Source organism: Gracilinanus agilis, chromosome 2 (genome assembly GCF_016433145.1).
Source record: "Gracilinanus agilis isolate LMUSP501 chromosome 2, AgileGrace, whole genome shotgun sequence".
In the NCBI taxonomy this organism is placed as follows: domain Eukaryota; kingdom Metazoa; phylum Chordata; class Mammalia; order Didelphimorphia; family Didelphidae; genus Gracilinanus; species Gracilinanus agilis.
Genome location: NC_058131.1, coordinates 348,819,669 through 348,844,855, shown reverse-complemented (window position 1 = coordinate 348,844,855; position 25,187 = coordinate 348,819,669). Strand labels below are relative to the sequence as shown.

Genomic DNA, 25,187 nt, shown 5'->3' with positions numbered 1-25,187 from the left:
GAAAGTTTTGGGCTGGCTTAAAGGACTTGAGAATGCTGAGCTGGGTCAGGGCACTTGATCTTCATAATTTCTGAGTTCCCTTATGGCTATGGGGTTTCTGCTCCCTTTCTTAAGGCATGGTTGCACTATCCACTCATCTTTTGACCAGTCTTCCTTAGAACCAAGGACTCATTTTCTCTGGATAATGAACTGACTTCTTCAGCGTTGCCTTCAGGCTCCCATAGGTGCTGAGAGCAAGTAGATTTAGGGTGCAGCCTTTAGGCTTTCTCAGTGTCCAACTTGATGTGTTCATGATATAAGATCCTTTTGCTTATCCCTTCTGCCTCACCTTGTATGTTTTTTTTTCCTCCCAGTTACTTTAAGCTTATTCCTTTGATCTCTTTGTAGCATAAATTTGGTGAAAAACTTTCCTCTTTCTAATTTTTCTTTCAACTTTTTATAGTCCCAGACACCTGACTTCCATTAGCCTTTCTTGTACCTCAGTTTCCCCATCTGTAAAGTGGACATTAAAACCTGGATAATAATTCCTTTTCTGTCTCCATTATGAGGAATGCTATTAGATGAAATGAGATCATTCATGGATGTGTTTGTCCAGCGTATGAAGCTAATACAGATGTGGGAGATAATTATTCCAGAAAACCAGAAGGAATCCTTCCTCTGCTTTGCCAGTTAGAAGTGTTATGACCATGGGAAAGTTGCTTTACTTTTTCTTCTTTGGATATTAGTCTCCCTCTATGTAAAATGAGAGGATATGATGTCCTTCAAGGCCTTCTCCAACTGAATTCTAATAGTCCTCTAATGATGGTCTCTGCATTATAGCTGCAGAAGCTGGGGCACAAAGAGTCATCTAAGTGATTCTCTGGAGTCTCCCACCCCCTATTATTGGCCTTCCTCAGGACCAAAGGTATGTTTGTGTTTGTAGGTTTGGGGCCTGTTTTACCAGGCTAGTTCTTGAGATACCTTGAGAATACTGCCTCCTGCAAACCTTTCTCAGGTCCTACTTATCATTCACTCCTCGAAAATGTGTCATTCACAGTGGCCTCTAGGCACGAAGAGATTATTTTCAAACAGTATATACCTTCCTGTGTGGATGTTCTGTAACCAAACAAAGGTTATTTTCTTCTGTTGCAGTAGAAAGCAGAGCTACCCTGTCATAGGTAAGGGCAAGGAAGGCTCAAGCCTAGTAAAACCTACCTCCACAATGTCTTTTCTAAGGGTTTCTTCTCTATACTTACAAGACTGCCAGTTTGATTTTGTCCTGTCTCTTATCACCTCTCCTGCCATTCTGTATTCACAGTGCCTCCTAGTTCCTTGTACTTGGCATACATTCTTTCTTCATCTCCACCTGTTATCTTTCCTTCTCTTTTTCCTTTAAAGAAGGTCTAGCTCAAGTGCTGTTCCCTTTTTGTTCACCTTCCTAGCTAAAAGTGCCCTTTCCTGCCTTGCTTTCCTGGAGTACTTTGAATTTTTCCAGGTATATCTCCCTTGTATTATAAGGATTTGTGTACATGCATACAGTGTTCTTGGCACCCCATTCCCCAGTAGATTAGTTAGTGCCTTGAAGGCATCTTTTGAGTCCTGAGAGATGTTTATTGACTTGACTGACTTGATGGGAGGAGAGGGTGGATTGGCCAGAACTAATGCTTATAACCCAGCTGTACCTTCACTTAGTGGATTCTGTCTGTGTTTTGTGTGTCTGCCTGACTGATTTCATAACTCATCCATGAATCTTTTCCTTCTAGAGCCTATCCATATGTCCCCTCCTGAGCCCACATCTTTGTCTCTGTGTCCTTGCCAGTCTTAACAATATTTATGAGTTCCTACCTAAACAGCTGTGATCCCTTATTTCTGAGTCAGTTCAAAGAATCATAGATTTGGATCCAGGAGGGATCTTAGATGTCATCAAGCCCAAACCTCTCATTTTACACATTTCAGAAACTCAGGTGTACTGAGAATTCTCTGGGATGATAGTCAAGGGGAAAAACAAAACAAAACCAGATGCTTTGTCTCTGGGGGATAGAACTACAGAATATCTGAAGGGGAGGGGCTCTGGGGCCCCCTAAATGACCTGAGATGGTTACTAAGGTTTCTCCCTATCCCCCCCTAATTTTTATTTTTATTTTTTCAAATTCCTTTGGTTTTAATTCCTTTTATTTTCCCCCTTTTAAACCTCTCCTTACTAGTGGCCCTACTTAGATTTTAATGGCTTATTGGAACCCACCATTTGGTGTCTCCAAATCTCCTGTAATCAAGAACCAAGGCAAGCCAGCCATAGTTCTGTTCCTCCTTTGCTTCCATTCTTTAAATTCTCAAACCAAATAGGCTTAACAACATTAATATCCAGTCTACTTTTATGATTACATATAAAATGTTAGCATCAGTCCTCAAGTTCTAAATATTAGACATTGGTAGGATACAGCAGAATAATCACTCAACATTTGTTAATCTCAAACTATTTGATTGGAAAGTTCATGCTTATACTAGCAATATTTCCAGTGTTACAGTGTCATACTGATGGATTTTAAACTATTCTGCTGCAGCCCCTGTAGGATCATCACCAAGGATTGAATTTGACCCTTTGTTCCAGAGTCACCCTTTACCTAGATGTCTTACCGTCCGCTTGTATATCCAAGTAAAATATTTGTATTTATGACTACCCTGGTCTCAGAGTTCTGTGTTTCATTCCAGTTTTCCAGTTATATCACTCTTTTCTTTTTCCAGTAGGCCAGAGACCTTAAAAAGACCTTGGACTTGGAATCCTGAAACTTCCATTTGAGCCTTTGCTCAGGCACTTATAATATTAATATCCCTCCCCCCCTTTCATTCCTTCATCTGAAAAATACAATACCTGCCTTCCAAGGTTGCTATGAGGATGAAATGAGAAGGATGAAAAAGACCTGCCTCATTAGAACCTACTACATAAATGAGTTGTCTTTATTTAACCTGTTTCCCACTCATGCCCATGGAGGAGAGGATAAGCATTTCTCATACATCTGCTAAGTGCTAGGCACTATGCTAAGGTCTTTACAAATATATCATTTGATACATCACCTCTGGGAGGTAGGTGCAGTTATTATACCTATTTTACAGGTGAGGAAACTGAAGTAAACAGAGGTTAAGTGACATATGAAGGGGCACACAGCTAGTATCTGGGGCTGGATGTGAACTTGGATCTTTCTCGTTCCAGGCCTAGCTGCCTAATTGGCATCATAAGTTAGTGGAGAAAGAACTAGATTTGGAATGAAGAACTGGATTCTTATCCTTCCACAGTCATACCTTTGTAACCTGAGGCAACTTACTTGATTTTTTTTTCTTTTTTAACCCTTACTTTCCACCTTAGACTCAATTCTGTGTATTGGTTCCAAGGCAGAAGAATGGCAAGGGCTAGATAATGGAGGTTAAGTGACTTGCCCAGGGTCACATGACTGGGAAGTGGCTGAGGCCAGATTTGAACCCAAGACAACTCTTTTCTCTAGACCTGGTTCTCAATCTTATGAACCATCTAGCTGCACCCTACCCCTTGATTTCTTGGAGTCTCTGTTTCTTCATCTGTAAAATAAGGGCATTGGACTGGATGCTTTTTTAAAATTAAATTAAAATTTTTATTGTCATGCAAAACACTTATATTGGCCATTGTTGGAAGAGCAAGCTCATACACAACCCAAACCCCAAAATAAAAACATAAATACACTGATGTGAAAGATGGTGGATAGCTTTTCTTGTCATAAGTCTTCAGAATTGTCAACTGGATGCTTTCTAAAGTCCTTTGTAGATCTTAAATCTATGATCCTATGATCTTTCCACATGCAAAACCTATTAATTTAAGCTCTTTCTAGCATGTTTTTCTCTATCTGCCTGAGGCTGCTGTCAGATTAACCTCTAAACAGAAATTCTTTGTTGTGCTTATCAGGAGTTAACCCCACTTAGGCAGGTAACAGCAAAGTTTGGATTCAAACTCAAGTCCTGGAATCCTAAATCCAGGGATCTTTCTACTATATTACTCTTTCATTGATACTTAAATGAGGGCAGTGCTCTAGGTAGGTGGTAGACAATGTGAAGAAGGGTAAGGCCTCTGGCATACATAGGTCATTATGTGTGTGTGGTTTAAAAAGGATAGAGCAGAGAATCAAAAACTAACATTTTCTGACTTTATAATTGGAATAAATAACTCTCCCCAAACCCCAACCATATTTCAGTGATATTATTTTCTTTTTTTCCTTCAGCACTATCAATAGTTCCCCTCTCTCTTTATTCACTAGCAGCAGAGACTCCTTAGAAAAGGAGATAAAAACTGGTGTTCATCCTAAACTCTTTGAAAAAAAGATTTCAACTGGATCAGGGAAAGAATTGGTAAGATCTCATGGTCAAAAATTTTGTAAAGGAAGTCTGTAAAGGAGGGGTTGGGAGCTCTTAAGAATGCAATTCTGTAGACTCAAAGAGAAACAATTCTGATGAAGGAAGGGGAAGAGTAGTTGTTTAAAGAGACTGATGTGGGTGTTTACTAACTAGTCAGCCAACTTAGATTTTATTTATTTTTTTTCCTTTATTTTTTTCTTTTAAATTTATTTATTTAGAATATTTTTCTATGGTTCCATGATTCATGATTTATAATTCTTCCCATCCCTCTTTCCTCCCCCCCCCCCCTTCCTGAGCTAACAAGCAATTCCATTGGGTTATACATATATAATTCCAACTTAGATTTTAAAAAGACTAGACTGAAGGTATAGTCCTTTAAAAATAGTGTCAAGAGTGCTAAAGCTTAGAATGAACTAAGGCTGGTGAGAAAGATTTGAGAACAACAGAGTTGGCTCTTCAAGCTATTCGAGGAAAAGAGAATAAAGAAAGGATGTTTGGTCTACTGGTTATTTTTTTTTATCCTGAACCTGAATATTTTCCCCAAATCCTGATCATATCTCAGTGACCCTATTTTCTTTATTTTTTCTATATACTAGCTATAGTTCCTTTTCCCTCACCCCCTCCTTCAATTAAAAAACAAAGAAAAAGAAAAGAAAAACACCACATTGTATTACATATGCATAATCAAGCAAAACAAATCCACACATTGGCCATGTCCAAAAATTTATATCTCATTCTATACATTGAGTTTATCATATGTGTCACTTTTTTTTTTTAAACCCTTACCTTCCATCTTAGAATCAATACCGTGTTTTGGTTCCAAGGCAGAAGAGTAAGGGCTAGGTAATGGGGATTAAGTGACTTGACCAGAGTCACACAGCTGGGAAATGTCTGAGATTAGATTTGAACCTAGGACCTCCTGTCTCTAGGCCTGGTTCTCAATCCACTGAGCTAACCAGCTGCCCCCTCACTTGCTTCATCTTGAATCCTCTAGTATCCTAGTTGGTCATTGCATTGATTAGAGTTTTTGTGTTTTTCAAAGTTGTATGTCTTTACAGTATTGTAGTTAATATATAAATTGTGCTTCTGGCTCTTCTCACTTCATTCTGCTGTTCATAAAAGGCTTCCTAGGTTTCTCAAAAATCATCCCTATCATTTCTCACTATACATTAATACCATATTCTTATACCATAATTTGTTCTGCCATTTTCCAATTGATGGGAACCTCCTTTGTTTCCAGTTTTTTCTTTAATAAAAATTGCTATTGTATGTGTTTTTAAAAACATTTATTAATATTCATTTTTAACATGTTTACATGCTTCATGCCCCTACTTTCCCCTTCTCCCCCCGCTCTCCCCCCACCCATGGCCGATGCACATTTCCACTGGTTTTAACTATTGTATGTATTTTTGTGCATATAGGTCCTTTTTCTTTTTCTTATATCTCTTTGGGGAGTAACAGTACTGCTGGGTCAGATAGAATGCACAGTTTAGTAATCTTGGGTATCATTCCAAATTCCTTTCCAGTATAACTGAACTAATATATAACTTTACTGCAGTGTTTCAATGTGCTGGTTTTTCTACAGCCTCTATGTTTGTCATTTTACGTTTTTGTCTTCTTTGTCAATGCAATTAGTGTAAATCATAATTTAAGAGTATTTGCATTTCTCCAATTAGTGATTTGGAGCATTTTAAAAATGGAATTGTTGATAACATGGGTTTCTTTGAAAACTTCCTATTCATATCTTTTGCTATATTGGGAATAACTCTTCATCATCACCTTCTCTACACCTATAGAATCATTTCTTGGAACAAAAAGAAAAAGTGTTTCCATGCTATTTTGATGGCTAGGGGACCTTTCTTTGTGTCAGATTTCCCTTGAGTATGTCCCTAGGTGTGAGGCCTCTGGGTCAAAGAGTATGGGCAGTATCTATGGCATTATCACTTTTTTTAAATGTCCTAATTGTTTTCTAGAATGTTTAGACCAGCTTACATAGCCACCAACTCCTTATTAGGTAATTTTCCTCAACATCTAATGCCCTCTCCTTTAAGATTCCCTTTTATCTTGTTATGTTTTGATTTACGTGTGGAGTCTTTTCATTATAATGTAAACTCCTTGTGGGCAGGGGCTATTTATTTTTGCTAGTTTCTTTGTATCCTTAGTGCTTAGCACACTGGAAGCCCTTAATAAATATTTATTGCTTGGCTGTCTTTCTTCAGCCCTTCTTCTATCACTATTTTCATATTTTGTCATCTTTGTTCATTTGTTGGTTTGGGTTATAGCTTCTGACCTGACTTGGGACTGCTTAGGGCATGCACCTGTCAATATCCCCTCTGCAATATATCCACAGGAAGATGCTAAAATTTGGTTCAGTGGGTCTCTGTGACTTTGTGCTTATAAAATTCACCTCTTGGACTCTGTCTCTCACTTAGGATAGCATCAGGGCCTGAGGAAAGAAACTATTAAAAACAAGAATTCAAAATCAAGCTGATTTTAATTTCAAGTCAGTTCCTGGCCTATTGGGCTGCCTTAAACAACAGCTTACTTTTTGAAAGGACTTGCTAGATAAGTGGCTCTTCTTGATTTAAAGTGTACTATAGGGGGCAGCTGGGTAGTTCAGTGGATTGAGAGCCAGGCCTAGAGACGGGAGGTCCTAAGTACAAATCTGGCCTCAGACACTTCCTAGCTGCGTGACCCCCATTTCCTAGCCCTTACTGCGCTTCTGCCTTGGAACTAATACACAGTATTGATTCTAAGGCGGAAGGTAAGGGGTTTAAAAAAAAAAAAAGTATACCATAGTTTCTTATGTTCCCCATAGCCTTAATTCTGTTCCATATGTGAAGCACCATAGTAATCTTCATAACAACTGGTTCTGTTCTCCTAGATAAAAATATAAAAATGGGAAGTGAACAATCATGAAAAAGACATGACTGAACGTATCTTCTCTCTGGTGATATCAATAGAATCACAGAATGTGAGTTAGAAGAGACCTTAGAACATAGAACATCCTCCCTCCTCACCTCAGTCCTTAGAATAGCTCCCTAGTTCCTTCAAAGCTCAGCTCCTCAGATTCCACCGGAATGAAGCTTTTCCAGATCTCTCAGCCTCTTTGGTTTCCTCTACAAAATACCTTGTAATGTAAGCTCCTTGAGGTTGGGGACTTTCTCCTTTTTTCTTTGTATCCCTGGCCCCTGACCTGGCACACACTCAGTACTTAATAGATGCTCATTGGTTGATTGATAGAATTTCATAGCCAAGAGGAACTTTAGATTGCCAAAGTCCTTTATATGGATTATTTATTTTATAGATAAGAAAACTGAGGCAAAGAAAATTACTTACCCACAGACACATGGATAAGTTATCAGTTAGCATTTGAACTCTGATATTCATTAGGCCACTTTTTTCTTTATACCTCATTGCCTCCAGATTGTCTCTTGGCTTATAGGTTCAAAAAGGAGCTTAATTGCAGAAGGAACCAAGTCCTCTGCTTCTTGTGCCTAAAGGTGATGGTGTAGAGCCTAAACTTGATCACCGAGTTCACTACTGTTTGAACACACAAGCCTTTCCAAGCCACTCAGTTTTCTACTAACCCCATGCAAAACATCATAAACTTCTATATTGAGCCTAGTATTTCCTCCTACCTCCCTGTTTTTGTATAGCTGCATATTATCTTTAAATTTTTTTTTATTGATGCTTTTTTAAAAAAATCATTTTCTTCTCATTGACTCCCTCCTTCCCAGAGTACTCTCATAACAAAGAAGTGTAGTTAGGGGGTGAGGAGAGACAAAAACAAATAAATTGGTTATTCTGGAAAATACATGCTTCCTTCTATACCTATAGTTCACTCTCTCGGCTGAGAAGAGGGAGGCTTGCTTCACTGCCAGACCTCTGAAGTAAGTCTCAATTGGTGTCCAAGATCCATTGTCCCAGCTGATTCAAATAGTCCTAAGAGAAAGACAGGGACAACGATCATTTATAAATCCCCATCTTATTAAAAAAACCAAGACTTGGAGATGAGGGGACAAATAGCTGATGGAGGCACAGTACTGAGGCATTGCAATTAGGGATGCTTTTTAAGAATTTTTTTTTATAAATAAACATTTTTAACACTGGAAAATCCTACTCTTCCGTTCCTGGAGGGATTTATTTTGTGATAGTCAAGTTGTATATGTTACTGTGAAGGCTGTTCCCTGGTGAGCAGTAACACACTTTTGCTTGTACACTCTGGTGAAAGAGAACATGCTTTATCAACACCATTGTCTTTTGTCTTTCATTGTTCGGTGGGTGAGTGGGGTAACCATTCACCTGGTTTAAAACCTGGCCTGGAGTAGAACAGTGCCTTGGCTCTGGGAAATAGGTGATGGGCTCCCACACACCTAGCACTAAGTGGACTGAGGGAAAGAGACTGCAGTTAGCCAAAGACCCATATTGAGAAAAGGGGCTGGGTTTATGGAAACAGAGGCCCAGCCCAAGTCCCAGCACAACAAATCATCTTTAAAGCTGAGCTCATGCTTACTCTTCAGCTGCCTGATTTGTAAATAGCCTGCCCATGTGGAATTTGAATTGTCTACAGTTTATGTAGACATCTCATGGCCCCTTAGAAAACAGGCTAGAGAGTATCTCAGAGAGGAGAGCACCGTTGAGGATGGGTGGGAGAGGGCAGAAGAGAGATTCATTCCCAAGGCCAGAGCTCAAATCTCCCTGGACAGGTAGTAACCAGTGTATTTCTTCAGGCTGTAATTAATCTGCTTTCCTGACAAATGGGAAGTTCATTGTGATATTTGCCTACAAGTAATGGCAGGCCCATCATACGACCCATACTAGAGTTCTGGCAACTCCCTTGGCTTCTAGGGGTAGAGTTCAGCTCTTACTTGGATGGCCAGGGTGACAGGAGGCCCCAGATCTCAAACTTTCTGGCTTAGAGAAGCCAAGTCATCCTTTGAAGGAGTTCCTAATACATAGGAGAGGTTGGGAAGTCTTCCACATATACACAGGGTAAGACAGGCCTTGTTGGTCCTGAGGGGCGGGGGTGGGATGAGAATGGTTTTTAGTTTCAGGCAGCACAACTGGCTAAACTAGGACCAAGTCTTAGTACTAAGAGCTATTTCTGTAACATGCATGAAGGTGACCTTATTTCTTAGCCTAGAGAGACACTGAAGACTGGTCCAGTCTCCGAATCTCCTTCCCTCTGCCTTTGCTTCTTCTCACAGAATCCAGAATTTAGGGATCAGAAGGGACCTTTGGCTTCTAGTTCAACCCCTACCTGAAAAAGAATCCTTTCTGCAGCACTACTAACAAATGATCATTCAGCTTTTGCTTGAAGACCTCCAGGGAGGGGGAACCCACTACCTCTTTAGGAACTCTTCCTATCATTCCTTTCTATCTCTTTTCCCCTCTCCTATCTCATTTCTTTTCTTCCTTTCTCTTCTTTTTCCATTTGTTTCATTATACCCTTCCCATCCCTTTTTCTTCCTTCCTCTCTCCATCTCATTCCTTCTCCCTTTTCATTTGTCTTTCTACTCTTCCTTGCTTTTCTTAACTTTTCTCGCTCTTTTCTCATCCTTCTTTCACTCTTAATCTGCCTGTTCATAGAACCACACTTCTTTAGTGTTAAGAGTCAGAAGAACCTTAAATATTATGTTCAAACTCTTCATTTTATAGAGGAATTATTTGAGGACAACCAAAGGAACATGGCTTATTTAATGTCAAGAGTTGGTGGCCCTAGAGTTGACTGAAAAAATCAGTTGAAATAATTAACAACTTTAGCAAAGTTGCAGCTTATAAAATAAGCCCACACAAATCATCAGCATTTCTATATATTGCCAGCAAAACCCAGCAGGAGGAGAAAGAAAGAAAAATTCCATATAAAATAACTGTAGACAGTATAAAACTCTTGGGAGCCCAGATGGTTTACCAAGACATATACAGGAATTACATGAGCACAATTACAAAACACATTTCACATAAATATACCTAAACAATTGGAGAAATATTAATTGCTCATGGGTAGACTGAACCACTATCATAAAATGGCAATACTTTCTAAATTAATTTACTCAGTGCCATACCAAACTACCAAAGAATTAATTGTGATAGGGCTATAAAAAATAACATTCATCTATAGGAATAAGAGGTCAAGAATATCAAGAGAATCAGTGAAAAAATAGAGTTCTAGTAGTATTAGATATCATTTCTTCTATGTTACAAAACAGTTGGATACTGGTTAATAAAGAGTAGTTGACCAGTGGAACAGATTAGGCATACAATATATAGAAGCAAATGAACACACTAGCCTAAATTTTGATAAATCCAAAGCTACTGGGGCAAGAACTCACTATTTGACAAAAAATGCTGGGAAGATTGGAAAGTAGTCTGGCAAAAAATAAACATGGATCAACATCTCACACAGTATACCAAGATAAATTCAAAATGACTATATGTTTAGACCTAAAAGGATAATATAAGCAAATTAGAAAAGCATGGAAAAAATATCTGTCACATCTAATAAGAAGAGAAGATTTCAAGACCAAACAAAAGATAGGCTCAGAGGAAGTAAAATAGATAATTTTGATAACATAAAATTAAGAAGTTTTTGCACAAACAAAATCAGTGCAGCCAAAATTAGAAGAAAAGTAGAAAACTAGAGGAGGAGGGGGAATTTTGTTCCAAGTTTCTCCAATTAAGTTCTCATTTCTCAAATAGACAATCAAGACAAAATTTTTATTTTTTTTTATTGATTAATTAAGAAAAATTTTCCATGGTTACATGATTCATGTTCTTTCCCTCTCCTCCTCCTGCACCCCTCCCACAGTCAATATGCAGTTCCACTGGGTTTTATATGTATCATTGATCAAGACCTAAAGACAAAATTTTAAAAATAGGAGCCTTCCACCAAATGATAAATAAATGGTCAAAGGATATGAGCAGGCAGCTTTCAGAGGAAGAAATCAAAGCTCTCAACATATGTGAAAAAAATGCTCTAAATCACTGGCAATTAGAAAAATGCAAATTAAAACAACTGATGTTTAACTCAAACCTGTTAGATTGGCTAAGATGACAGAAAAGGAAAATGACAGATGCTGACAGGGAATGTGGGGACATGAAAATCGGTACACTAATGTGCTGTTGGTGGAGTTGTGAACCATTCCATCCATTATGGAGAACATTTTGTAACTATTTACAGAGGACTAAAAAGCCATGCATACCCTTTGACTGAACAGTATCACTTCTAGGTCTGTACTTTGAAGAGATTAAAGAAAAAAGAAAAGGACTCATATGTACAAAAGTATAGCACCTCTTTTTGTGATAGTAAAAGACTGGAAACTCAGAGGATGGACATAAATTGGGGAATGTCTGAACAAGTTATGGAATATGAATATTATAGAATACTATTGTGCTATAAAAAATGGTGAAGGGAATGGTTTCAGAAAATCTAGGTAAACCTATGTGAACTGATGCAACAGTAATATTGTAAGGAAAATCAGCTATAAAAAGCCTAGTAACTGATCTATACAATGATCCACCACAACTCCAAAGGACTCATAATATAAAATGCTTTATATTTCCAGGAAGAGAACTGATTAATTCAGAGAGCATATTGAGGCATCTCCCACATACACACACACACCTTTCTTTTTCTTGCTTTTTTTCTCCCAGAAGATGACTAATGTGGAAATATGCTTTGTATGATTGTATATGTATAATAGGTCTCATATTCATTGGATGGGGATGGAGTTGGGGTAAGAAGAAAATGTAGAAAATAAAAATAAAATTTAAATTAAAAAAAGTTAAGGCAGAATTGAAACTAAAGCACAAATCTCTTGTTCAAGGTTTTCTGCTATACAGCATTTCTTGTCAATATGATATCACAGTAGAGTTTGAGATCAGGAGATGGAGAATGGGCTTGGAATTGCTGGTGATCTCTATAATGTCACACTAATAGACAAGAGAGAGAGGACTACAAAGGATAGGATCCTCTGATGGAAGGGGAGTGGAAAAATTCTTGTCCTGGGGCTCATACCAGGTCCTCAGCTTTATTTTATTCTGTCTCGGGTAACATTGTTCTGGTTTCTGTAGTCAAAAGGGATCAGACAATCCTTTCACCTTGGCAGGCTCCTGTGAGACTGCTCAATGCAGAGTAGCCTGTCGAGACTCAGGGATATAGAGCAATTGTCAGCTTTGAATCCTGGTTAATCAGCCAATTAAACTTTCCCAGCCTGAGAGCTGAGCTCCTGAAGCCCAAAGCTCAAATGATCAACAGGGCCCAATCAACTGTATAGTTTAGAGTTCGTACAGTAAGAGAAGAACATTGAATTTGGAGTTATCAGACAAATCAGTTATCATTTCAAAACTTTGGGCGAAACTTATTAGCTGTGTGATCTTGGGCAAATTGCTTAACCTCCCTGAGGCTCCATAGGGATCATCAGACTTGCAGTGCTTTCCTTCTGGGGCTCTAGAGGGAAAAGCAGGCCATGAACCTTATAGGAATATATACCTGGAAGTGACTTGGCTGCCCTCCCCCACTCCTCCCATATGATTTCTCCCTCTCTTTGTTTGACTCCCTTCTGTCCTTTCTTTTCCTCATTCTACTTCAATGGACAAATTTTGCATTGACTATGTGCAATGCAAAGTTTTTCTTGACTCTTTATGAATTAATAGAATTCAGTAATTCCCCAGACCTCCCAGTTACCTGATGTTCTTGGTGAAGAGGGACCTCTAACTAGCTTAGCCATGTTTCTGGACCTACCTATTAACCATCTGAGGACAGAACTGTTCTTTTCTACCTCAGGCCACACAATAAACCAAACTTGAAGAGACTGCCCCTAGGCCTTCACTTACCTGCATCATGCCTTACTGTTTTGCCTATTCAGGAGTCCTTGGTTCTGAGCTAGCTAGAGTCCTTCAGGGCCAAGAAGCCTGGCCCAACCCTTGGAACACTTCACTTTTGTATCCTGGCCTCTTTGGAAAAAAGAGAGACAAAGAATATGTTTCAACAAACGTTTATTAAGCCCCTCCCATGTACTAGACAATATACTGGGAGTTGGGAATACATAGACAAAAACTGTCCCTGTCCTCAAAGCACTTACATTCTACTATGGAGAAGGGAGTGTTTGGAGGAGACTTAAATAAAAGTTGAAAAAAAAATTTTTTTCCCCATCATCCATTTTTTAAATTTGATCCTTAACAAACACCATGAAAAATGGAAGATGAAAATTATGCTCATTTTTTGGAGAAGAAAATAGGCTCCAAGAAAATATCCTACAGCTAGTAAGAGGCAGCATTTAAAACTCAATGTCTGAAGGTTGGAAGATACTTCAGAGGTCATCAAGTCCAACTCTCTATGAAGACTTCAGGTGGTGGGAGACAGTATAAAAAGACTGAATTTGGAGTCAGATGGGAAACCTGGTTCAAATCCTGTCTTTGCTGTTTACTCCCTATGTGACCGTGGTCAAGTCATAATTTTCCAAGTTCTCAATTTCCTCCTTTGTAAAATGAGGCATTTAAAGTTCCTTCCAGTACTAAATATATTATCTTGTAAATACACTACTTTTGGGGAGACAGCCTCATCCTCCTTTGGCCAGCTCTAATTGTTAGGAAGTTTTTCCTTAAATCAAATCTTAATCCACATCATTGTGACTTCCACCTTTTGGCATAGGTATGCCCTTTAGGACCAAACATAGGATTATAAACTTGGAATCAAAGAAACTTTAGAAATCATCAAAGTTCAACCCTTTGACTTTGTAGATGAGATAATCGAGGTCCATAGAGACTAAGTTGCCTGGGGTTACACAGCTAATAAATATTTGAGTAGCATTAGAAGCTGGGTCTTCCTGACTCCAAGTCCAGCCAACCCTCTGCTACAACTTAAACATAGCAATCATGTCTCTTCCCTCCCCACCTCATCTTCTCTTCTCTAGGCTTCAGTGTCCTCAGTTCTTTCTGTCTCTGGACCTCACCAAAAGCAGTGGGTAAGAATGGGCCTTTTTATAAGCATAAGATCATTCATTGAACAAACATTAAGCACCTACTGTGTTCAAGTAGGGCTAGTGAAGATTTAGAAGTGAATTAGATGTGGTCCCTCACAGTGTAGTTGATGAGAAGTTTGGGCTGGAACACTGGCAAATAATTGTAATACAAGGGAGAGTCTAATGAGTGAATAAGGAATATTAAATGCCAGAAGATTAGATGGGTCAGTAGTTATTTTTATTGGGGGGACTGGGTTGGGTATGGGCTTTAGGGAAAGCTTCTTGGAGGAGGTGATATTTGAGGTAGGCCTTGAAGGATGGGTAGGACTTGAGCATTTGGAGATGTGTGCATCTATGGGATTAAGCTCAAGACAATTTTGAACTTCATCCCGTCTTTTTCTCTGCCCTGCCCACATTTGAGACCCTTGGTGTTCATACCCATTGGGTCTAGATTGTAACCCAAGAACTGGCCTCTTCAGCGCCTTCATGTGTCCCAGGTGATTTCACAGACATTTCTAGCACATGCTCCTTTTAGCAGTGTTCCCATAGCTTTTACATCAAGATATCCCTTTTCTATACATGTAACCACATGAGTGCAGCTAGACACACACCATCCTCTCATATAGGTACCCTTCCCTCTCTCTCCAGTGTCAACTTCCTCTTTTTTCCTCTTACCTCCCTATCTCCCTTCCAATAATTCAACATTTTTGAAAACTGACAGTAACAACATTTTATTCCAAGCAACACCTTTTGTGAAACTGGAGGTGGCTGGTGGATAGATATGAGCATCTGCCATACAGATGGATAGCAATATTTTCTTTGACTTTCCACCATGTTGGGGATGACTCTTTGTCTCTATGAGCATTCATAGGATCATAATGTAGAACTTCTAGTCCATCTCTCATGTGAGGAAATTGAGTCTCAGAGACTCTTAAGTGACTAGGTCCAACCCAGGCCCTCAGAGTCCAAATCCAGTATCCTTTTGCCTCATAAACCATGCTTTTCTCTTTTTCTGACTTATTTCTTCTCTGTGTTTCTTGTCTATATGTATTTTCTCAGTGTGTCTCTTTGCCTCTGTTCCTATCTCTTTAGAAGTGCTTTTTCCTTTTTTCTCCTCATTTTTAAATAATTGTCAGTGTCTGTTCTAATGAGAAATCTCTCCAGACAGATCTGTCCCTTTGTGATATGAGCCTCCAGGCAAAACTGGGGACAGATGAGTTAGAATTATGCCCAGCACCTTCTGCTTTCTGTACATCTATACATATCACCCCCTGACACACACAACCCATTTCTCCATACATGCTTACACATGGATGCATGTTTCTGCTACGTGCGTGCGCACACACACACACACACACACACCCCAGTGCTGTATCTACAAAGCTTGAGAGAATAGGGCCCCTTCCTCAATAGGAAGTGGGCTAGGAGTCAGGAGGCCCGATTTCTAGGCCCCTTTCCATCACTTAGCTACAAGACAGCTAGGTGGTTCAGTGGATAGATCTCTGGGCCTGAAATCCAGAAGACTTATGTTTAAGTCTGGCCTCAGACACTGATAAGTTGTATGAACTTAGGTAAGTCACTTTAAATCCATGCCTCAGTTTACTCATCTGTAAAATAGGGACAGTAATAGTACCTACTTCCCAAGTCCAAATGACATAATATTTGTAAAAACTCCTAAGCCTGGCCCATAGTAGATGCTCATTCTTTTCCTGTGTGATCGCCAGCCAAGCCCCACCCTCTCTCTGAGCCTCAGTTTTCCTCAGCTATAAAAATCAAGGGGTTTGGATTTGATGATCTGAAAGATCTAGAAATCTAAGCCATCAGAATCCCAGTTTTCTATCTGGGGACTCCTTCTTTCTCTCTCTATTAGATTTGGGGATCCACCCTTCTTTCCCTGGCAGTTTAAAGGGCTCTCAGCTCTGCCTTACTGTTCTCTCTGATCCCATCCCCCTCCCCTGACCTTGCTCACAAAAGCCAGCAATCCTTTTTTGCTAACCAGTGGGAAGGCTCTCCTTCAGCTAAGGGAGAAGCATAAGGGTTCTAGGGACAGGCCTTTTTCTGGGAGGGGTTCTGGCAGCAACTTTCACTCTCAAGATAATGGAGAGAATAAGTATTAGGAGACCTATTGCAGCCTGGGCAAGCTGTTTGAATCCCCTTCTTGCCTGGGACAAGGGGTGGGGCCTTCTCTGTAGGAGGTTGTAAGGGAATGGATTTCAAAGCCTTTGTCTGTGGACCCTTAGGGTTAAGGTTCCTGGATAAGAGAAAGGGGATCTTGAAACTGTTGCCTGGGATAAGAAGAGGTAAGGGGATTAAAATGGAAAAGAAATGGAAATGGAGAAAATAACAACAAAAAATTCTAAAACACAATTTATAATGACCAAACTTGATCTTAAAAAGGTAAGAGAATGCATGTCCCTCCCTTTAAAAAAAGGGAAAAAAAATTATCTATGGAGGATATTGATAATTGTACATACTGTCAGATTCAGTTGATATAATGATAAGTTTTGCTGAATTGCCCCCCTTTTCTTTCTTTGTTACAAGGGATAACTCTCGGTAGAGTATTGGGGAAGGGTTACAAATGGGAAAAGGCTAGATATAAAAGCAAAAGATTTCAAATAAAACAAAACCATAAGAATCGTTAATGGTGCATTGGAAAGAACACTATTGTGTAGTTAAAGCCAACAGACTCCATCTAGTGGAGGGGAGAAGGGAAGAATGTCTAGTCCCAGGGAGGAGGCAATAGAAGGTCTGGATATAATTGACTGCATCTGCCAACTTCTAATCTAAGCCTCAAATATCTTGTTTGACAGAATTCTATAGTTTTGCTTTGTGGCTATTTGAACACTGACCCCCATGGAGGTGAATGGCTGCCTGATGTAGTAAGCAGGTTTGGGAGCCTAGAGTCAGGGGAAGATTCCTTGTTGCAGTGTGGGTTGAAGTACATTAACTTCAGGACCAAAACTCTTAACACTGGTTTTGGTTCTCATCAAATACCAAGGAAAATGGAATCTGAATCAACCCCAACCTAGAACCATGGAACTAGGGACAGTTTCAGATTGGGTGAAATGGAAAACTTTGTAATAGTTACAGTTATCTGTAAATGTGATTGGCTGTCTAGGAAGTGAATTCCCTTTTCACTTTAGGGTCTGAAGCTGGATGACTACTTGTTAGAAATGTTGTAGAGGAGATTTCTTTTCAGGTCCAAGTTGAACTAGAGACCACTGAGGTTCTTTCTAATTCTTGAGATTCTCTAATCCTATGAATTTCTGAGCTGGAAGAAATCCCAGAGATTCAGCCAGAGCCATTACAGGTTGCCAGGGAATCCTCCATTCCTGGTTGTTGGGAATAGAGAACCTAGGTATATAGAAAGTACTTAATAAATATTAATTGATTGATTGGATTTAAAGTCAGAGAACTTGGGTTCAAGTTTCCTCACTGCATACATGCTTTCTATTAGAATGTAAGCTTCTTGAGAATAGTGCTTATTTCATTCTATCTGTATTCTAGCTTGGTGCCTGGCATGAATTAAATACATTAGAAATTCTGGTTGGTTGATATCTATGTAACAAGTCGTCATCTTTCTGATTTCAGCTTCCTCTTCTTTAAAACAAGGAGTTTGAATTAAATGGCTTTTTAAGATCTCCTCCAACTCTTAATCTGTGCTCTATGATTTTATATCCATACACATAGACAAATGTGCATATTTGTATGTACACATATACTTCCTTAAGTTAGATGTGCTTTGTTTAGCTTTTTCTGCTCCAATGGACCTGGTCTGCTTGGGAATCAGGGAGTTGTCAGACTCCTAAAAAGAATAGGATTTGGAGGGAAAAGTAACAAATAATAAAACCCCAAATAAACACAAAAATAGAAATTCTGAAAACAAAAAGAGATAAAATTGAAAACAAAACAAAAAATCTCAAACCCATGGAGTTTGAATAATGAATGAAACTAAGGCTAATCTTATGAAAGGGCTGATAAAATAGACCAGTCCCATTACCTAATTTGAGTTTTTAAAAGAGAGCAGAAAACAAAATTACCAAAATATAAAATGAAAAGAGAATTCACAATAGATGTAGAATATGGCACAGCATGAGAGGACAGCTCATTAGTATATCTGGTGATACAAGTCTGTATTTAAAGCCCTTCACAAACTGGCTTCAGCTATCTTTCCAGCCTTTATTATTTCTCCCCTTAAATATTTCTCCCCATTGAGAATATACTGATATCCTCTTGTCTCCCGTCTCTCTTAGAGCCTTTGCACTGCTTGATCTCCATGACTGGAATGCGCTGTCATGGTCTCCTCTTAAAGAGTCCCAAGTTTCCTTCCAAGCTTAGCTCAAATACTATTTTCTACATGAAGCTTTTCCTGATTCCTTTCCCCCATTTCCCTGCAGTTTGCCATCTATCTCTTTTGTCTCTACCTCCCTATACATATTTTCTCCCTTTGAGAAGAGGGATTATCTTTTTTGTCTTTGTATACCCAGTTCCTAACATGGTGCCTAATGCCTGATTCAAGATAGGAGCCTAATAAATGCTTGCTAATTGACCAATTGATTGCCTGGCACATAATGAACCTTTAATAAAACTTTGTTGAATTACTGCCTCTGATATTTGTCTTAGGCAAATCACTGGTCCTCCTGAGCCTCAGTTTCTGAATCTGTAAAATGAGAGGTTTAGACCAGATGGCTTCTGAACCTGCTCCTGTGATTGACAGTGGGAGTGTGGCCTATATGTCATGAGAAGTCTGGATTGGTTTGGATTAAAGACCCTAGGAAAGGAAAGCAGATCTCCCATCTGCCCCTTAAGGAGCCTTTGCTGGAATCTAGGAGCCCCAGATGTGGGGATGTATCCCCTGAGCTTTGGGCCTCCATGTTCCAAGTCTTATCTGAAGTGAACAAGGATGGCTGCTAGGCGCCTGCATGCCAGGCCCATAATCAGGCCCCCAGCTGCCGAACAAAAGGCTTCTCTCAGCTCCCAATAAATTGGTCCTCTGGGAACTGGCTCCGAGATTCTAATTGACGCAGGGAAGGAAAAGATTCATTAGTCTATGGACTCATTAAAATGCTCTGCTGTTCACCTACAATTTATTCTTGGCCCTTCATCAAGAAGAATTAAACAAGTTGGTGCCTGGGGAGGCAGCTTGTGCGGCATACATCCCACCATACCCCTTGCTGCTAAGGGTCTTTGGCCTCTATCCTATCAGTCTGGGCCTGGCTCAGAACCCCGTGCTTTAACTTAGATATGGAAAGAAACCATAGAACTTCAGAGCTAGAGGAGTCTTTAAAGGTCTTCAGGGTTGTGAGTTATAGAGGGAACCATGATGTATTTAGAGAACTGGGCTTCAGAAAATCCCAGTTCTAGCATGTATTATTATTTCACTACAATGTCTAGTAAGTAGTAACCTCTCTGGGGGTTTCATTGCCTCCTTTGTTAAATGAAGGGATTAGATTAGGTAACTTTTTAGCTCTAAATTTATCTTAAGATCTAGTCCTGTTCTTTTATTATGCAAATAAGGAAACTGAGGCTCACAGTAGAAAGCAATTTTCCCTGACATCAGTCAGTCATTGGAAGAGCTGGGCCTAGAATATAAGTCTCTTGTCTTCCAGTCCAGTGATAGGAGAGGCAGGATTTGTTTTAAAGCCCCAACAGAATAATTGATATTCAGAATGTTGACCCAAAAGCCCTGTGACATCCTGGGGAGCTTTTTGAATCACTGAGAAAAGATTCAGTCATGCTCATTGTAGTTTTAATGATCCCTTGCATCTGAGTACTGTGATTTCTATATTTCAAAGAAGTTTCCTGTCTACTCTCATTTGATTTTCTTAGTAATGATTGAGGTGAAAGGAGAAAAGGCCTGGACTGGGGATCAAGAGACCTGGGTTCTCCTCTGACTTGCTGGGTTTCTTCCTCTGTTAAAACAGTTATTGGATCAGATGATTCCCAAGGTGCTAATATTATCCCAATTTGTTGAATAGGGAAGTTGAGCCTGAGAGAAGTTAAGTATTTTCTCCCTATAACTTTTTCTCTTTTTTCCTTTATTTTTAACATTTCTTTTGAGTTCCAAATTCTCTCCCTCCATTCACACATTAAGAAGGCAAGCAAAATTATACATGTGAAGTCATATAAAACATTTCCATATTAACCATGTTGCAAGAAAAAGTGAAAATACTTTGCATCAATCTAAGTCACACATTTGAGTTTAGCTGGCAAAACCAGGGCTAGTCTCCAAGTATATTTTATTATATTCTTATCTCAGAATAATTCCTTGGAATTATTTCTCTTAATTCTTTAGAAATCAATAATCTAGGGGGGCAGCTGGGTAGCTCAGTGGATTGAGAGCCAGGCCTAGAGATGGGGAGGTCCTGGGTTCAAATCTAGCCTCAGATACTTCCCAACTGTGTGACCCTGGGCAAGTCACTTGACACCCCCCCCCCCCCCCATTGCCTACCCTTACTGCTCTTCTGCCTTGGAGCCAATACACAGTATTGACTCCAAGACGGAAGGTAAGGGTTAAAAAAAAAATCAATAATCTATGATATGTAGACCATCATTTGTAAACTTTGGGGGAGAAGTTATTGGCAATAGATGAAGTATGAAGAATTTCCTAGCAATTAGAGCCATTCTGCTATGGAATGGATCATCAGTCAAAAACATTATGTAAATGCTTCCTAATAAGCAAGAACTTGTTAGGCACTAAAGTTACAGAATAAAAAAGGAAATGTCCTCAGGGAGCTTAGATTTTATCAGAAGAAACCTGTACACATGTAAATACATATATAATATAAACAAAAGGTTAATTGGGGTGAGAAGGACAGGCTCCCTATAGTGGCCTGAGAAGAATTTTGAAAGAAACACTTGATTTTTCAAAAATAATCTTTTTATTGACATTCTTTTTCTTATCTCACAAGAGCATTTGATATATCCTTTTCCCTCCCTCTCCCTGAGAATCATCCCATATGACAACAACAACAAAAAAAGGCAGCACAACTGATCGATACATTAAAAAAGGCCAAAAACATGTGCAATGTGTAACACCTGTACTCTTCACACCTCCATGAAAAGGGGTATTTTGGAGATGTCTCTCATATTTCTAAATTTGGATTCTATTTGATCTTTATAATTTTGTTATATTTACTTTTTATTTGGTGTGCCATTTATTCCATTTACATTGTTGTAGTTATTGTGTTGAAATATCTGTGAAATAAATGGTTTAGGGGGCATTGATCCCAAGAACAGAGGCTAGCTCTGATGCGGTGTCCCAATGTGCCAGAGTCAGCTTAACACCCCCACCAAAGGGCAGACAGCATAACTTTTTTTTAAAACCTTACCTTCTGTCTTGGAATCAATACTGTGTATTAGTTCTAAGACAGAAGAGTGGTAAGGGCTAAGCAATGGGGATTAAGGGACTTGCCCAGGGTCACATAGCTAGGAAGTGTCAGAGGCCAGATTTGAACCTAGGACCTCCTGTCTCTAGGCCTGGCTCTCAATCCACTGAGCCACCCAGCTGACCCCTGATATAAGCATTTTAATCCCTATTATTTCTCTCTCTCTCTCTCTCTCTCTCTCTCTCTCTCTCTCTCTCTTTATAACTAATGGTGATTGAGTCTCCATATCATATTTATTTGTACCAAATACAAAATTCTTCATATGATATAATAATCTTCTCATCATTACCATATGAAGGGGAAGCTGTAGAAACCATCCGTGTCTGGAGCAGAGAATTGAATGAGATGCACTTTAGAGCCCCTTCCAGCTCAGAGTCTTATGATTCTATTTAACAAGAATATTGTTAACTAAAGTACTCTTCCTTTCATGCATTACTAACAATTGTAGTCTAACAGAACTGGAAGAAGCCAGGTAAGAATTCTAGCAGCAGGTTCTCAGTAATGGGACTTCTGGGAAGCACTAATCAGCCAGCATTGTTCTAGCTTTCAGACCCTCCTGTGGGTGCACTTATTTCAAGAGGGAGAAAATGAAGGAGTCACAAAGTGTTTGCAAACAGCCTGGGGAACAGGGAGAGAACCAGATAGATTCTGGAAAGTTGACTTCAGGCCTAGGGAGTTTTCCTATTTCTTTCCTCAGGTTTTGGAGTAGTTGAGATTGAAGAATGAATGTGGAGAGAGGAAGTCAGGGCTCAGCTATGGTACCATATAACTGAAAAATCAAGAAGAACTTGGTTTGAACAACATAAAAACCTGAAACTTATTTGAGAGTGTTGTGCAGCAGAAAGAGCCCCAAATTGGGTCATTAGGATATCTGGGTTCAGTTTAGGTTTAATGCTTACTTTGTTTTGCATTAGTTCATATGGATCTTCCCATTCCTCCCTTCATATTCATTATTTGCCACTACTGTGTGATTTTGGCTTTTTCCTTCTTTGGTCTCTAGTTTTCTTATCTGCAAAATCAGGGTAATAGCCAGCATTACCAACCTCATAGGACTGTTTTGAAGAGATCATAGATGTGAAAGCCCTTTGAAAATCAGTGAAGTATCAGGCAGCAGAAAGCAGCAGCAACAGCAGCTCCAGCAGCTCCAGCTCCAGATTAGAGTGGGATAGGTCACGGTGTGGCTAAGGTACAAGGACCTAAGAATACAGATGTTTCTGTGATGGGTAATTTTGGCCTGGGCAGATAAAGACCAAAACTCAGAGGTGATTGCCACTGAGAGAAGAGGGCAGGATCTGGACAAGGAGTCAGGCCTGCCATGAAATGGATGAGGCCAACATGGAATCAGAGAAGCAGATTGAAGTAAAGCAAGCTCAGGGGAGCTGCAGAGTTATTCTGAAAGATTAGAAGACAAAAGACAAAAAAAAAAGGCATCCAAGGTCCTGTTCCAATTGAATCTTTCACATGCCTTTCCCCCCTTTATTTATTTATTTTTAGCATCCATTGTTAAAAATTTTGAGTTTCAGATTCTCTCTCTCCCTCCTTCTTATCCCTTCTTCATTAATTGAGAATGCAAGCAATATGATATTAGTTATACATGTGGAGTCATGCAAAACATTTCCATATCAGTCAAATTATATAAGCAACCCAAAAAAAGCATGAAAATAAAGAAACTGGGAAAAGTATGCTTCAGTCTGCAGAACTCATCAGTTCTCTCTCTCAAGATAGATAGCATTTTTCATCAACAAATACAACCCTTTTTGGACTGGACATTCTCCTTTCTCTGTATAGTATCATCAGATCACAGATCTAGAGCTGGAAGAGACCTTAGAGGTCAGTTAGTTCAGCCTCCTTATTTACAGATGAGGAGACTAAGACCCAAAGTGGTTAAATGATTTGCCCCTAGGCCATACTGGTAGTAAACACCAGAAACAGGAGTTGAGCCTAGCTAGGTCCTGACTCCAGAGCCAGTATTCTTTCCGAATGCATTGCCTCTGCTTTCCCTGCCTGTTCTCTCCGTTGGCTTTCCTGGGTCTGATCCCAGGAACACTTATCCATCTGCTCCATTGCAGAGTGTCAGAACCCCTCTAGGTTTAGATGTCTTGGATTCACAACTTGCACCAGCCTAGTCTACCTGTGCAATTTATAAAATTTCTCTGGGCTTCAATTTCCTTATCTGCAAATTTAGAGGATTGGACTTAGATGACCTTTGACATCTCATTTCTGCTGCCATTATCCTGTTGGCTTTCATTGGGAATGGAGACTTTCTTTTACTTTTATTTGGATTTCCCTTTCAGCATTTGACCATAACTGACAGGGAGAATGACTCCTAGCAGCCCAAACTAACCTCAGTTATTTGGTAGAGAATTGGATAGGGGAGTTGGGAACTGGAGACAGGCCCAAGCATCTGCTTATATTTCAAAGTCCAAAAAGGACCCTAGGACCTCAAGCATGGGCTGCTAAGATCCAGGCAATGTTGAGGCCTAGGCTTGTCAAAAGAGTGCTGTAATTGGAAATCAGGAGACCTGAGTTTGATACTGATGAGCTAACAATTGTCAGCAAGTTAAGATCCTCAGATTTTTCATTCATGAGAAGATGATAATTCTCTCACTGCCTACCTCATAGATTTTTAGTGAAGAAGATGCTTTTGTACAATTTAAAGAACTGTGTACTGTGAGATAAGAAATGAAGAGCAGGTTAATTAAAAAAAACATAGAAGGACCTATGTGAAATTATGAAGAGTGAAATAAGCAGAACCAAGAGAACATTATATGCAATAAAAATTGTTTGAAGAATAATTGTGCATGTTCAATTCCAGAGGAAGAACTGATCAAGAGAACCATGTATGATATAGTTTTATGGAGTCATATATATAAATTAAAAAAAAATTTTTTTTGTCAAATAATGCCTTCTCTAGTGAGAGGAAGGAAGAAAGGAAGGGAGATACCTGGGAACTTTAACGCAAATTTTTAACAATAAAAATAAAACAAAGATGTTAAACTAGGGCGAGAAAAGAGCTGTGGAAATTTTCCTTCTGCAAATTTTAAAGTATATGAGCTCTTTTCCTCCTCTTCCTTCTATATGTCCTTCAGCATTTACCAAGTTCAGAGCTCTGTGCCCAGCACAGAAGAGGATACTTAACAAAGTATCCTTGTCTTCATATCTTAGGGCTCTGATTGGGGTAAAAGAAACAAATGGAAAATAATACAGGATGTAATATAATCAAAATGACTCATGTAAGGTCAGAAGTGCTTGTCTTTTATAAAGAAAATTAATTTTTACTGGTGCATTTTGTTTTTATATCATGTTTATTTATTAATACATCCATCCCCCAACCCCCACTCAGAGAGCTATTTCTTTTTCCCTTTTTAAAACGTAGATTTTTTTTCAATTACATGTGGAAATTATTTTTGACAATTGTTAACTGACATTTCCAGATTCAGATTCTCTCCCTCCCTTCCTCCTCAGGGCAGCAAATAGT

At 39.2% G+C, this 25,187-nt stretch overlaps 1 protein-coding gene across 4 annotated transcripts in view; it reads left to right on the top strand.

The window, feature by feature from the left end:
- RALY (RALY heterogeneous nuclear ribonucleoprotein) overlaps window positions 1–25,187 on the top strand; it is a 66,468-nt gene that overhangs the window by 12,580 nt on the left and 28,701 nt on the right. The window lies entirely within an intron of this gene.